Below are 15,093 nucleotides of genomic sequence, written 5' to 3'. Positions count from 1 at the left end.
AACATAAATAGCCTTTTTAGACTTTTACATATTTTTTTTTCTAAATTTAACTGCGGGGTTCCATATGAAATGACTTAGGGGGAATATACACGCAAATCCACCAACTTTTCAATCGATTTTAAAATTTTTAGTATGTGTTTGTTCATTTTACGGCCGGCTCATATGGCAGTCTGCTAACATCGGAGGTTTCAAATGGATTTTATTCATATTTCATACTTTATAACTGCGTGGTTCGATATAACAACAACTTAGGTCAAATAAACAAACAATTCTAGCAACTTTGGAATCGCTTTGGAGAACTTTGCACGCTGTTTTAACAGCTTGGACCAAATAAGTGCAGACTGCAAAAACTCAAAAAAGTGTCACCTGCTGGTTTTCTCAAGTTGTCTCCCATGCAAGCACTAACCACGACAGATTGAACTTTACTTACATTATCGGTCGATCACCTAACCACTCATCTACCAGGGTCATTTAAAAATAATCGTAATTGACGGCCATTGAATGTATGGAAATGTTTAAAAATTCTACATCCTTCGAGGGCCACTACGATATTCAAACGGCCGTTTAAGACATATTCATTCACTTTCGCGAACTTTTAACAACTGGACTCGATAATGTAACAGAATAGGTAACATTTCCATGTAAATCTGCCAACTTTGCACAAGCTTTTCACAACTTTGCAAGCACTTTGCTAATCACTTTGCGCTTGGGTAGTGGTACAATGTGCCAACATAAATAGCCTTTTTAGACTTTTACATATTTTTTTTCTAAATTTAACTGCGGGGTTCCATATGAAATGACTTAGGGGGAATATACACGCAAATCCACCAACTTTTAAATCGCTTTTAACATTTTTAGTATGTGTTTGTTCATTTTACGGCCGGCTCATATGACAGTCTGCTAACATGGGAGGTTTCAAATGGATTTTAGTCATATTTCATACTTTATAACTGCGTGGTTCGATATAACAACAACTTAGGTCAAATAAACAAACAATTCTAGCAACTTTAGAATTACTTTGGAGCAATTTGCACGCTGTTTTAACAGCTTGCACCATTTAGGTGCAGACTGCAAAAACTCAAAAAAGTGTCACCTGCTCGTTTTCTCAGGTTGTCTCCCATGCAAGAACTAACCACGACAGATTGAACTTTACTTCCATTATCGGTCGATCACCTAACCACTCATCTATCAGGGTCATTTAAAAATTATAGTAATTGGCGGCCATTGAATGTATGGATATGTTTAAAAATTCTACATCCTTCGAGGGCTACTACGGTATTCAAGCGGCCTTTTAAGACATATTCATTCACTTTCGCGAACTTTTAACAACTGGACTCGATAATGTAACAGAATAGGTAACATTTCCATGTAAATCTGCCAACTTTGCACAAGCTTTTCACAACTTTGCAAGCACTTTGCTAATCACTTTGCGCTTGGGTAGTGGTACAATGTGCCAACATAAATAGCCTTTTTAGACTTTTACATATTTTTTTTCTAAATTTAACTGCGGGGTTCCATATGAAATGACTTAGGGGGAATATACACGCAAATCCACCAACTTTTAAATCGCTTTTAACATTTTTAGTATGTGTTTGTTCATTTTACGGCCGGCTCATATGACAGTCTGCTAACATGGGAGGTTTCAAATGGATTTTAGTCATTTTTCATACTTTATAATTGCGTGGTTCGATATAACAACAACTTAGATCAAATAAACAAACAAATCTAGCAACTTTAGAATCACTTTGGAGAACTTTGCACTCTGTTTTAACAGCTTGCACCATATAGGTGCAGACTGCAAAAACTCAAAAAAGTTTCACCTGCTCGTTTTCTCAGGTTGTCTCCCATGCAAGAACTAACCACGACAGATTGAACTTTACTTCCATTATCAGTCGATCCCCTGACCACTCATCTATAAGGATCATTTAAAAATTATAGTAATTGGCGGCCATTGAATGTATGGAAATGTTTAAAAATTCTACATCCTTCGAGGGCCACTACGATATTCAAACGGCCTTTTATGACATATTTCATTCACTTTCGCGAACTTTTAACAAATAGACTCGATAATGTAACAGAATAGGTAACATTTCCATGTAAGTCTGCCAACTTTGCACAAGCTTTTCACAACTTTGTAAGCACTTTGTTACTCACGTTGCGCTTGGGTAGTGGTACAATGTGCCAACATAAATAGCCTTTTTAGACTTTTACATATTTTTTTTTCTAAATTTAACTGCGGGGTTCCATATGAAATGACTTAGGGGGAATATACACGCAAATCCACCAACTTTTCAATCGATTTTAAAATTTTTAGTATGTGTTTGTTCATTTTACGGCCGGCTCATATGGCAGTCTGCTAACAACGGAGGTTTCAAATGGATTTTATTCATATTTCATACTTTATAACTGCGTGGTTCGATATAACAACAACTTAGGTCAAATAAACAAACAATTCTAGCAACTTTGGAATCGCTTTGGAGAACTTTGCACGCTGTTTTAACAGCTTGGACCAAATAAGTGCAGACTGCAAAAACTCAAAAAAGTGTCACCTGCTGGTTTTCTCAGGTTGTCTCCCATGCAAGCACTAACCACGACCGATTGAACTTTACTTACATTATCGGTCGATCACCTAACCACTCATCTATCAGGGTCATTTAAAAATTATCGTAATTGACGGCCATTGAATGTATGGAAATGTTTAAAAATTCTACATCCTTCGAGGGCCACTACGATATTCAAACGGCCTTTTAAGACATATTCATTCACTTTCGCGAACTTTTAACAACTGGACTCGATAATGTAACAGAATAGGTAACATTTCCATGTAAATCTGCCAACTTTGCACAAGCTTTTCTCAACTTTGCAAGCACTTTGCAAATCACTTTGCGCTTGGGCAGTGGTACAATGTGCCAACATAAATAGCCTTTTTAGACTTTTACATAATTTTTTTCTAAATTTAACTGCGGGGTTCTATATGAAATGACTTAGGGGGAATATACACGCAAATCCACCAACTTTTAAATCGCTTTTAACATTTTTAGTATGTGTTTGTTCATTTTACGGCCGGCTCATATGACAGTCTGCTAACATGGGAGGTTTCAAATGGATTTTATTCATATTTCATACTTTATAACTGCGTGGTTCGATTTAACAACAACTTAGGTCAAATAAACAAACAATTCTAGCAACTTTGGAATCGCTTTGGAGAACTTTGCACGCTGTTTTAACAGCTTGGACCAAATAAGTGCAGACTGCAAAAACTCAAAAAAGTGTCACCTGCTGGTTTTCTCAGGTTGTCTCCCATGCAAGCACTAACCACGAGCGTTTGAACTTTACTTACATTATCGGTCGATCACCTAACCACTCATCTATCAGGGTCATTTAAAAATAATCGTAATTGACGGCCATTGAATGTATGGAAATGTTTAAAAATTCTACATCCTTCGAGGGCCACTACGATATTCAAACGGCCGTTTAAGACATATTCATTCACTTTCGCGAACTTTTAACAACTGGACTCGATAATGTAACAGAATAGGTAACATTTCCATGTAAATCTGCCAACTTTGCACAAGCTTTTCACAACTTTGCAAGCACTTTGCTAATCACTTTGCGCTTGGGTAGTGGTACAATGTGCCAACATAAATAGCCTTTTTAGACTTTTACATAATTTTTTTCTAAATTTAACTGCGGGGTTCTATATGAAATGACTTAGGGGGAATATACACGCAAATCCACCAACTTTTAAATCGCTTTTAACATTTTTAGTATGTGTTTGTTCATTTTACGGCCGGCTCATATGACAGTCTGCTAACATGGGAGGTTTCAAATGGATTTTATTCATATTTCATACTTTATAACTGCGTGGTTCGATTTAACAACAACTTAGGTCAAATAAACAAACAATTCTAGCAACTTTGGAATCGCTTTGGAGAACTTTGCACGCTGTTTTAACAGCTTGGACCAAATAAGTGCAGACTGCAAAAACTCAAAAAAGTGTCACCTGCTGGTTTTCTCAGGTTGTCTCCCATGCAAGCACTAACCACGAGCGTTTGAACTTTACTTACATTATCGGTCGATCACCTAACCACTCATCTATCAGGGTCATTTAAAAATAATCGTAATTGACGGCCATTGAATGTATGGAAATGTTTAAAAATTCTACATCCTTCGAGGGCCACTACGATATTCAAACGGCCGTTTAAGACATATTCATTCACTTTCGCGAACTTTTAACAACTGGACTCGATAATGTAACAGAATAGGTAACATTTCCATGTAAATCTGCCAACTTTGCACAAGCTTTTCACAACTTTGCAAGCACTTTGCTAATCACTTTGCGCTTGGGTAGTGGTACAATGTGCCAACATAAATAGCCTTTTTAGACTTTTACATAATTTTTTTCTAAATTTAACTGCGGGGTTCCATATGAAATGACTTAGGGGGAATATACACGCAAATCCACCAACTTTTAAATCGCTTTTAACATTTTTAGTATGTGTTTGTTCATTTTACGGCCGGCTCATATGACAGTCTGCTAACATCGGAGGTTTCAAATGGATTTTATTCATATTTCATACTTTATAACTGCGTGGTTCGATATAACAACAACTTAGGTCAAATAAACAAACAATTCTAGCAACTTTGGAATCGCTTTGGAGAACTTTGCACGCTGTTTTAACAGCTTGGACCAAATAAGTGCAGACTGCAAAAACTCAAAAAAGTGTCACCTGCTGGTTTTCTCAAGTTGTCCCCCATGCAAGCACTAACCACGACCGTTTGAACTTTACTTACATTATCGGTCGATCACCTAACCACTCATCTATCAGGGTCATTTAAAAATAATCGTAATTGACGGCCATTGAATGTATGGATATGTTTAAAAATTCTACATCCTTCGAGGGCTACTACGGTATTCAAGCGGCCTTTTAAGACATATTCATTCACTTTCGCGAACTTTTAACAACTGGACTCGATAATGTAACAGAATAGGTAACATTTCCATGTAAATCTGCCAACTTTGCACAAGCTTTTCACAACTTTGCAAGCACTTTGCTAATCACTTTGCGCTTGGGTAGTGGTACAATGTGCCAACATAAATAGCCTTTTTAGACTTTTACATATTTTTTTTCTAAATTTAACTGCGGGGTTTCATATGAAATGACTTAGGGGGAATATACACGCAAATCCACCAACTTTTAAATCGCTTTTAACATTTTTAGTATGTGTTTGTTCATTTTACGGCCGGCTCATATGACAGTCTGCTAACATGGGAGGTTTCAAATGGATTTTAGTCATTTTTCATACTTTATAATTGCGTGGTTCGATATAACAACAACTTAGGTCAAATAAACAAACAATTCTAGCAACTTTAGAATTACTTTGGAGCAATTTGCACGCTGTTTTAACAGCTTGCACCATTTAGGTGCAGACTGCAAAAACTCAAAAAAGTGTCACCTGCTCGTTTTCTCAGGTTGTCTCCCATGCAAGAACTAACCACGACAGATTGAACTTTACTTCCATTATCGGTCGATCACCTAACCACTCATCTATCAGGGTCATTTAAAAATTATAGTAATTGGCGGCCATTGAATGTATGGATATGTTTAAAAATTCTACATCCTTCGAGGGCTACTACGGTATTCAAGCGGCCTTTTAAGACATATTCATTCACTTTCGCGAACTTTTAACAACTGGACTCGATAATGTAACAGAATAGGTAACATTTCCATGTAAATCTGCCAACTTTGCACAAGCTTTTCACAACTTTGCAAGCACTTTGCTAATCACTTTGCGCTTGGGTAGTGGTACAATGTGCCAACATAAATAGCCTTTTTAGACTTTTACATATTTTTTTTCTAAATTTAACTGCGGGGTTTCATATGAAATGACTTAGGGGGAATATACACGCAAATCCACCAACTTTTAAATCGCTTTTAACATTTTTAGTATGTGTTTGTTCATTTTACGGCCGGCTCATATGACAGTCTGCTAACATGGGAGGTTTCAAATGGATTTTAGTCATTTTTCATACTTTATAATTGCGTGGTTCGATATAACAACAACTTAGATCAAATAAACAAACAAATCTAGCAACTTTAGAATCACTTTGGAGAACTTTGCACTCTGTTTTAACAGCTTGCACCATATAGGTGCAGACTGCAAAAACTCAAAAAAGTGTCACCTGCTCGTTTTCTCAGGTTGTCTCCCATGCAAGAACTAACCACGACAGATTGAACTTTACTTCCATTATCAGTCGATCCCCTGACCACTCATCTATAAGGATCATTTAAAAATTATAGTAATTGGCGGCCATTGAATGTATGGAAATGTTTAAAAATTCTACATCCTTCGAGGGCCACTACGATATTCAAACGGCCTTTTAAGACATATTCATTCACTTTCGCGAACTTTTAACAACTGGACTCGATAATGTAACAGAATAGGTAACATTTCCATGTAAATCTGCCAACTTTGCACAAGCTTTTCACAACTTTGCAAGCACTTTGCTAATCACTTTGCGCTTGGGTAGTGGTACAATGTGCCAACATAAATAGCCTTTTTAGACTTTTACATAATTTTTTTCTAAATTTAACTGCGGGGTTCCATATGAAATGACTTAGGGGGAATATACACGCAAATCCACCAACTTTTAAATCGCTTTTAACATTTTTAGTATGTGTTTGTTCATTTTACGGCCGGCTCATATGACAGTCTGCTAACATGGGAGGTTTCAAATGGATTTTATTCATCTTTCATACTTTATAACTGCGTGGTTCGATATAACAACAACTTAGGTCAAATAAACAAACAAATCTAGCAACTTTGGAATCGCTTTGGAGAACTTTGCACGCTGTTTTAACAGCTTGGACCAAATAAGTGCAGACTGCAAAAACTCAAAAAAGTGTCACCTGCTGGTTTTCTCAGGTTGTCTCCCATGCAAGCACTAACCACGACCGATTGAACTTTACTTACATTATCGGTCGATCACCTAACCACTCATCTATCAGGGTCATTTAAAAATTATCGTAATTGACGGCCATTGAATGTATGGAAATGTTTAAAAATTCTACATCCTTCGAGGGCCACTACGATATTCAAACGGCCTTTTAAGACTTATTCATTCACTTTCGCGAACTTTTAACAACTGGACTCGATAATGTAACAGAATAGGTAACATTTCCATGTAAATCTGCCAACTTTGCACAAGCTTTTCACAACTTTGCAAGCACTTTGCTAATCACTTTGCGCTTGGGTAGTGGTACAATGTGCCAACATAAATAGCCTTTTTAGACTTTTACATAATTTTTTTCTAAATTTAACTGCGGGGTTCCATATGAAATGACTTAGGGGGAATATACACGCAAATCCACCAACTTTTAAATCGCTTTTAACATTTTTAGTATGTGTTTGTTCATTTTACGGCCGGCTCATATGACAGTCTGCTAACATGGGAGGTTTCAAATGGATTTTATTCATATTTCATACTTTATAACTGCGTGGTTCGATATAACAACAACTTAGGTCAAATAAACAAACAATTCTAGCAACTTTGGAATCGCTTTGGAGAACTTTGCACGCTGTTTTAACAGCTTGGACCAAATAAGTGCAGACTGCAAAAACTCAAAAAAGTGTCACCTGCTGGTTTTCTCAGGTTGTCTCCCATGCAAGCACTAACCACGACCGATTGAACTTTACTTACATTATCGGTCGATCACCTAACCACTCATCTATCAGGGTCATTTAAAAATTATCGTAATTGACGGCCATTGAATGTATGGAAATGTTTAAAAATTCTACATCCTTCGAGGGCCACTACGATATTCAAACGGCCTTTTAAGACATATTCATTCACTTTCGCGAACCTTTAACACCTGGACTCGATAATGTAACAGAATAGGTAACATTTCCATGTAAATCTGCCAACTTTGCACAAGCTTTTCACAACTTTGCAAGCACTTTGCTAATCACTTTGCGCTTGGGTAGTGGTACAATGTGCCAACATAAATAGCCTTTTTAGACTTTTACATAATTTTTTTCTAAATTTAACTGCGGGGTTCCATATGAAATGACTTAGGGGGAATATACACGCAAATCCACCAACTTTTAAATCGCTTTTAACATTTTTAGTATGTGTTTGTTCATTTTACGGCCGGCTCATATGACAGTCTGCTAACATGGGAGGTTTCAAATGGATTTTATTCATATTTCATACTTTATAACTGCGTGGTTCGATATAACAACAACTTAGGTCAAATAAACAAACAATTCTAGCAACTTTGGAATCGCTTTGGAGAACTTTGCACGCTGTTTTAACAGCTTGGACCAAATAAGTGCAGACTGCAAAAACTCAAAAAAGTGTCACCTGCTGGTTTTCTCCGGTTGTCTCCCATGCAAGCACTAACCACGACCGATTGAACTTTACTTACATTATCGGTCGATCACCTAACCACTCATCTATCAGGGTCATTTAAAAATTATCGTAATTGACGGCCATTGAATGTATGGAAATGTTTAAAAATTCTACATCCTTCGAGGGCCACTACGATATTCAAACGGCCTTTTAAGACATATTCATTCACTTTCGCGAACTTTTAACAACTGGACTCGATAATGTAACAGAATAGGTAACATTTCCATGTAAATCTGCCAACTTTGCACAAGCTTTTCACAACTTTGCAAGCACTTTGCTAATCACTTTGCGCTTGGGTAGTGGTACAATGTGCCAACATAAATAGCCTTTTTAGACTTTTACACAATTTTTTTCTAAATTTAACTGCGGGGTTCCATATGAAATGACTTAGGGGGAATATACACGCAAATCCACCAACTTTTCAATCGATTTGAAAATTTTTAGTATGTGTTTGTTCATTTTACGGCCGGCTCATATGACAGTCTGCTAACATGGGAGGTTTCAAATGGATTTTATTCATATTTCATACTTTATAACTGCGTGGTTCGATATAACAACAACTTAGGTCAGATAAACAAACAATTCTAGCAACTTTGGAATCGCTTTGGAGAACTTTGCACGCTGTTTTAACAGCTTGGACCAAATAAGTGCAGACTGCAAAAACTCAAAAAAGTGTCACCTGCTGGTTTTCTCCGGTTGTCTCCCATGCAAGCACTAACCACGACCGATTGAACTTTACTTACATTATCGGTCGATCACCTAACCACTCATCTATCAGGGTCATTTAAAAATTATCGTAATTGACGGCCATTGAATGTATGGAAATGTTTAAAAATTCTACATCCTTCGAGGGCCACTACGATATTCAAACGGCCTTTTAAGACATATTCATTCACTTTCGCGAACTTTTAACAACTGTACTCGATAATGTAACAGAATAGGTAACATTTCCATGTAAATCTGCCAACTTTGCACAAGCTTTTCACAACTTTGCAAGCACTTTGCTAATCACTTTGCGCTTGGGTAGTGGTACAATGTGCCAACATAAATAGCCGTTTTAGACTTTTACATAATTTTTTTCTAAATTTAACTGCGGGGTTCCATATGAAATGACTTAGGGGGAATATACACGTAAATCCACAAACTTTTAAATCGCTTTTAACATTTTTAGTATGTGTTTGTTCATTTTACGGCCGGCTCATATGACAGTCTGCTAACATGGGAGGTTTCAAATGGATTTTATTCATATTTCATACTTTATAACTGCGTGGTTCGATATAACAACAACTTAGGTCAAATAAACAAACAATTCTAGCAACTTTGGAATCGCTTTGGAGAACTTTGCACGCTGTTTTAACAGCTTGGACCAAATAAGTGCAGACTGCAAAAACTCAAAAAAGAGTCACCTGCTGGTTTTCTCAGGTTGTCTCCCATGCAAGCACTAACCACGACCGATTGAACTTTACTTACATTATCGTTCGATCACCTAACCACTCATCTATCAGGGTCATTTAAAAATTATCGTAATTGACGGCCATTGAATGTATGGAAATGTTTAAAAATTCTACATCCTTCGAGGGCCACTACGATATTCAAACGGCCTTTTAAGACATATTCATTCACTTTCGCGAACTTTTAACAACTGGACTCGATAATGTAACAGAATAGGTAACATTTCCATGTAAATCTGCCAACTTTGCACAAGCTTTTCACAACTTTGCAAGCACTTTGCTAATCACTTTGCGCTTGGGTAGTGGTACAATGTGCCAACATAAATAGCCTTTTTAGACTTTTACATAATTTTTTTCTAAATTTAACTGCGGGGTTCCATATGAAATGACTTAGGGGGAATATACACGCAAATCCACCAACTTTTCAATCGATTTGAAAATTTTTAGTATGTGTTTGTTCATTTTACGGCCGGCTCATATGACAGTCTGCTAACATGGGAGGTTTCAAATGGATTTTATTCATATTTCATACTTTATAACTGCGTGGTTCGATATAACAACAACTTAGGTCAGATAAACAAACAATTCTAGCAACTTTGGAATCGCTTTGGAGAACTTTGCACGCTGTTTTAACAGCTTGGACCAAATAAGTGCAGACTGCAAAAACTCAAAAAAGTGTCACCTGCTGGTTTTCTCCGGTTGTCTCCTATGCAAGCACTAACCACGACCGATTGAACTTTACTTACATTATCGGTCGATCACCTAACCACTCATCTATCAGGGTCATTTAAAAATTATCGTAATTGACGGCCATTGAATGTATGGAAATGTTTAAAAATTCTACATCCTTCGAGGGCCACTACGATATTCAAACGGCCTTTTAAGACATATTCATTCACTTTCGCGAACTTTTAACAACTGGACTCGATAATGTAACAGAATAGGTAACATTTCCATGTAAATCTGCCAACTTTGCACAAGCTTTTCACAACTTTGCAAGCACTTTGCTAATCACTTTGCGCTTGGGTAGTGGTACAATGTGCCAACATAAATAGCCGTTTTAGACTTTTACATAATTTTTTTCTAAATTTAACTGCGGGGTTCCATATGAAATGACTTAGGGGGAATATACACGTAAATCCACAAACTTTTAAATCGCTTTTAACATTTTTAGTATGTGTTTGTTCATTTTACGGCCGGCTCATATGACAGTCTGCTAACATGGGAGGTTTCAAATGGATTTTATTCATATTTCATACTTTATAACTGCGTGGTTCGATATAACAACAACTTAGGTCAAATAAACAAACAATTCTAGCAACTTTGGAATCGCTTTGGAGAACTTTGCACGCTGTTTTAACAGCTTGGACCAAATAAGTGCAGACTGCAAAAACTCAAAAAAGTGTCACCTGCTGGTTTTCTCAAGTTGTCTCCCATGCAAGCACTAACCACGACCGTTTGAACTTTACTTACATTATCGGTCGATCACCTAACCACTCATCTATCAGGGTCATTTAAAAATAATCGTAATTGACGGCCATTGAATGTATGGAAATGTTTAAAAATTCTACATCCTTCGAGGGCCACTACGATATTCAAACGGCCGTTTAAGACATATTCATTCACTTTCGCGAACTTTTAACAACTGGACTCGATAGTGTAACAGAATAGGTAACATTTCCATGTAAATCTGCCAACTTTGCACAAGCTTTTCACAACTTTGCAAGCACTTTGCTAATCACTTTGCGCTTGGGTAGTGGTACAATGTGCCAACATAAATAGCCTTTTTAGACTTTTACATATTTTTTTTCTAAATTTAACTGCGGGGTTCCATATGAAATGACTTAGGGGGAATATACACGCAAATCCACCAACTTTTAAATCGCTTTTAACATTTTTAGTATGTGTTTGTTCATTTTACGGCCGGCTCATATGACAGTCTGCTAACATGGGAGGTTTCAAATGGATTTTATTCATATTTCATACTTTATAACTGCGTGGTTCGATATAACAACAACTTAGGTCAAATAAACAAACAATTCTAGCAACTTTGGAATCGCTTTGGAGAACTTTGCACGCTGTTTTAACAGCTTGGACCAAATAAGTGCAGACTGCAAAAACTCAAAAAAGTGTCACCTGCTGGTTTTCTCAGGTTGTCTCCCATGCAAGCACTAACCACGACCGATTGAACTTTACTTACATTATCGTTCGATCACCTAACCACTCATCTATCAGGGTCATTTAAAAATTATCGTAATTGACGGCCATTGAATGTATGGAAATGTTTAAAAATTCTACATCCTTCGAGGGCCACTACGATATTCAAACGGCCTTTTAAGACATATTCATTCACTTTCGCGAACTTTTAACAACTGGACTCGATAATGTAACAGAATAGGTAACATTTCCATGTAAATCTGCCAACTTTGCACAAGCTTTTCACAACTTTGCAAGCACTTTGCTAATCACTTTGCGCTTGGGTAGTGGTACAATGTGCCAACATAAATAGCCGTTTTAGACTTTTACATAATTTTTTTCTAAATTTAACTGCGGGGTTCCATATGAAATGACTTAGGGGGAATATACACGTAAATCCACAAACTTTTAAATCGCTTTTAACATTTTTAGTATGTGTTTGTTCATTTTACGGCCGGCTCATATGACAGTCTGCTAACATGGGAGGTTTCAAATGGATTTTATTCATATTTCATACTTTATAACTGCGTGGTTCGATATAACAACAACTTAGGTCAAATAAACAAACAATTCTAGCAACTTTGGAATCGCTTTGGAGAACTTTGCACGCTGTTTTAACAGCTTGGACCAAATAAGTGCAGACTGCAAAAACTCAAAAAAGAGTCACCTGCTGGTTTTCTCAGGTTGTCTCCCATGCAAGCACTAACCACGACCGATTGAACTTTACTTACATTATCGTTCGATCACCTAACCACTCATCTATCAGGGTCATTTAAAAATTATCGTAATTGACGGCCATTGAATGTATGGAAATGTTTAAAAATTCTACATCCTTCGAGGGCCACTACGATATTCAAACGGCCTTTTAAGACATATTCATTCACTTTCGCGAACTTTTAACAACTGGACTCGATAATGTAACAGAATAGGTAACATTTCCATGTAAATCTGCCAACTTTGCACAAGCTTTTCACAACTTTGCAAGCACTTTGCTAATCACTTTGCGCTTGGGTAGTGGTACAATGTGCCAACATAAATAGCCTTTTTAGACTTTTACATAATTTTTTTCTAAATTTAACTGCGGGGTTCCATATGAAATGACTTAGGGGGAATATACACGCAAATCCACCAACTTTTCAATCGATTTGAAAATTTTTAGTATGTGTTTGTTCATTTTACGGCCGGCTCATATGACAGTCTGCTAACATGGAAGGTTTCAAATGGATTTTATTCATATTTCATACTTTATAACTGCGTGGTTCGATATAACAACAACTTAGGTCAGATAAACAAACAATTCTAGCAACTTTGGAATCGCTTTGGAGAACTTTGCACGCTGTTTTAACAGCTTGGACCAAATAAGTGCAGACTGCAAAAACTCAAAAAAGTGTCACCTGCTGGTTTTCTCCGGTTGTCTCCTATGCAAGCACTAACCACGACCGATTGAACTTTACTTACATTATCGGTCGATCACCTAACCACTCATCTATCAGGGTCATTTAAAAATTATCGTAATTGACGGCCATTGAATGTATGGAAATGTTTAAAAATTCTACATCCTTCGAGGGCCACTACGATATTCAAACGGCCTTTTAAGACATATTCATTCACTTTCGCGAACTTTTAACAACTGGACTCGATAATGTAACAGAATAGGTAACATTTCCATGTAAATCTGCCAACTTTGCACAAGCTTTTCACAACTTTGCAAGCACTTTGCTAATCACTTTGCGCTTGGGTAGTGGTACAATGTGCCAACATAAATAGCCGTTTTAGACTTTTACATAATTTTTTTCTAAATTTAACTGCGGGGTTCCATATGAAATGACTTAGGGGGAATATACACGTAAATCCACAAACTTTTAAATCGCTTTTAACATTTTTAGTATGTGTTTGTTCATTTTACGGCCGGCTCATATGACAGTCTGCTAACATGGGAGGTTTCAAATGGATTTTATTCATATTTCATACTTTATAACTGCGTGGTTCGATATAACAACAACTTAGGTCAAATAAACAAACAATTCTAGCAACTTTGGAATCGCTTTGGAGAACTTTGCACGCTGTTTTAACAGCTTGGACCAAATAAGTGCAGACTGCAAAAACTCAAAAAAGTGTCACCTGCTGGTTTTCTCAAGTTGTCTCCCATGCAAGCACTAACCACGACCGTTTGAACTTTACTTACATTATCGGTCGATCACCTAACCACTCATCTATCAGGGTCATTTAAAAATAATCGTAATTGACGGCCATTGAATGTATGGAAATGTTTAAAAATTCTACATCCTTCGAGGGCCACTACGATATTCAAACGGCCGTTTAAGACATATTCATTCACTTTCGCGAACTTTTAACAACTGGACTCGATAGTGTAACAGAATAGGTAACATTTCCATGTAAATCTGCCAACTTTGCACAAGCTTTTCACAACTTTGCAAGCACTTTGCTAATCACTTTGCGCTTGGGTAGTGGTACAATGTGCCAACATAAATAGCCTTTTTAGACTTTTACATATTTTTTTCTAAATTTAACTGCGGGGTTCCATATGAAATGACTTAGGGGGAATATACACGCAAATCCACCAACTTTTCAATTGATTTGAACAATTTTAGTATGTGTTTTTTTCATTTTACGGCCGGCTCATATGACAGTCTGCTAACATGGGAGGTTTCAAATGGATTTTATTCATATTTCATACTTTATAACTGCATGGTTCGATATAACAACAACTTAGGTCAAATAAACAAACAATTCTAGCAACTTTGCAATCGCTTTGGAGAACTTTGCACGCTGTTTTAACAGCTTGGACCAAATAAGTGCAGACTGCAAAAACTCAAAAAAGTGTCACCTGCTGGTTTTCTCAGGTTGTCTCCCATGCAAGCACTAACCACGACCGATTGAACTTTACTTACATTATAGGTCGATCACCTAACCACTCATCTATCAGGGTCATTTAAAAATTATCGTAATTGACGGCCATTGAATGTATGGAAATGTTTAAAAATTCTACATCCTTCGAGGGCCACTACGATA

This window comes from Saccoglossus kowalevskii, chromosome 6, assembly GCF_978046115.1.
Source record: "Saccoglossus kowalevskii chromosome 6, keSacKowa6.1, whole genome shotgun sequence".
NCBI lineage: Eukaryota > Metazoa > Hemichordata > Enteropneusta > Harrimaniidae > Saccoglossus > Saccoglossus kowalevskii.
This window is presented reverse-complemented; position numbering follows the sequence as displayed.